Source organism: Callorhinus ursinus, unplaced genomic scaffold (assembly GCF_003265705.2).
Source record: "Callorhinus ursinus isolate GAN/ISIS: 27379988/994484 unplaced genomic scaffold, GSC_fseal_2.0 scaffold22, whole genome shotgun sequence".
Lineage (NCBI taxonomy): Eukaryota > Metazoa > Chordata > Mammalia > Carnivora > Otariidae > Callorhinus > Callorhinus ursinus.
The window spans coordinates 9,030,112-9,031,662 of NW_027397084.1; the positions used below are offsets into that span (position 1 = coordinate 9,030,112).

Genomic DNA, 1,551 nt, shown 5'->3' on the forward strand with positions numbered 1-1,551 from the left:
ACAACATTTGAAAATTGCCGTGATCTGCTGTCATAACAAAGGCACTGATGTGTGTGGTCACCTGTGTGGGTTCTGATGCCGCCGCCTTTGTCGACTGTTCTTCAGGTGACTGCCTGAGAATCCTCACTCTTTTTCTCCTCAAAGATCTCTTAAGGTCTAAAGAAATGAAATCCTTGGAGGTATCATTGGGAAACATAAGATATGCAAGAGTGAATTTCTAACATGGAAGAGCTTACACCACAGGCATCTTTTCCACTTGGGTGGAAAAAAGAAAAAAAAAAAGAGCATCTCTCCTTTTGTGGTCCACTTGGCAGAGCTAGATCCTTAGCTGGATGTAACAGCATGATCAGAGCAAGTAGGAGTCTGGCCACTGGAAGGGGCCCTTCCTAATTAGTGCTGTAGTGACACACGTCCTCTTAGATGCAGCACTGTAACAGGATATGGTTTTGGCAGTACTCTTTCTCGTAAAAAAAAAAAAAAAAAAAAAAAACATGAAAAATATGGGGCATCTGTCTGTCCATCAACTCTTTAGGTGACACATGGAAAGTCAGCAAGACCTGGATCTCTGTCTTCAGCACCCATCTGACATCCAAAAACACAAGTGCCTCCATAGCCTAAAGTCATATTACCTTCCACGGCGTTCCTAAGCAGAACTCAAAAACTAAACCTTCTTCATTAGGAACTGTACTTGCAAATAATCCCTTCAAATTTCCATCTTAGTTCCTTTTCTCATTATGGAGACTTTTCACCTGTTCCCAAGGATACTGACAAGGACTCCAGAGAGGGCCTGGGCTGGGGTGTATATGGGTAGGTTTACTCTGCCTCCTCTAGGTGTAGGTGTAAGAACACAGCCAGTGGTAAGCACCGGGAGGCTGCCCGAGTCATTGTAAGACCAAAGACATTGGGGTTTTGTCTAAATAAAGAAGCACTTCCAGAAAAAAAGGGGAAAAGTGTGTCAATCATGTAAGATGGAGTCTCTACCCCAAGTTCAAACTCTTCTTCTCTTGCTTCCAGGCTCAGTATCTTCCACAGGTCAAGAGTCAGTGCTGATACTGAGCAATGGGAACATAGGGAGTCCTAATTTCAAGTCCTGAGTCTGGGCTTATGCTATCACTGTCCGTGTCTGATTCCTTGTGATCCAGCTGTGACCACTTGCCCAGTCATGATCACTTAGCACCTGCACGTGAATCTACACTGTAGCCCATCAGCCACTAACCGCTCTTTATTCAGCCATGTCATAAGCTGTGACGTATAAGAAAAAAAGTCTGCATGACTGCCTGAGGCCCATAAAGTCAAAGAGAGAGCTAGAGTCACACCAAAAGGAAAACTTGTGAACATTTGTATTTATAAACTGGTGAGCTTTATTTGACCAATTTCATCGAGGATTTTAGTGGACTCTGGATTATAGCCAGGGAGGATAGAGTGGAGATGACAGCTATGTCTTAAATACAGTCATTTTTAAGAAGAGGATGACGAAACTGCTTTTTTAGTTTTACCACTGGTACATGAGTTAAAACATAATTTAGATGAGACTTAACAGTTATTTAAAAT

General features: G+C 42.6%; 1 non-coding gene across 1 annotated transcript; it reads right to left on the minus strand.

Annotated features, from left to right (window-relative positions):
* Positions 1-740: 740 nt before the first annotated feature.
* On the minus strand, positions 741-874 carry LOC112838089 (small nucleolar RNA SNORA51). The gene has a single exon (XR_003211887.1). It is a non-coding gene; the product is annotated as a small nucleolar RNA SNORA51 (small nucleolar RNA).
* Between the last annotated feature and the right edge of the window lie 677 nt (positions 875-1,551).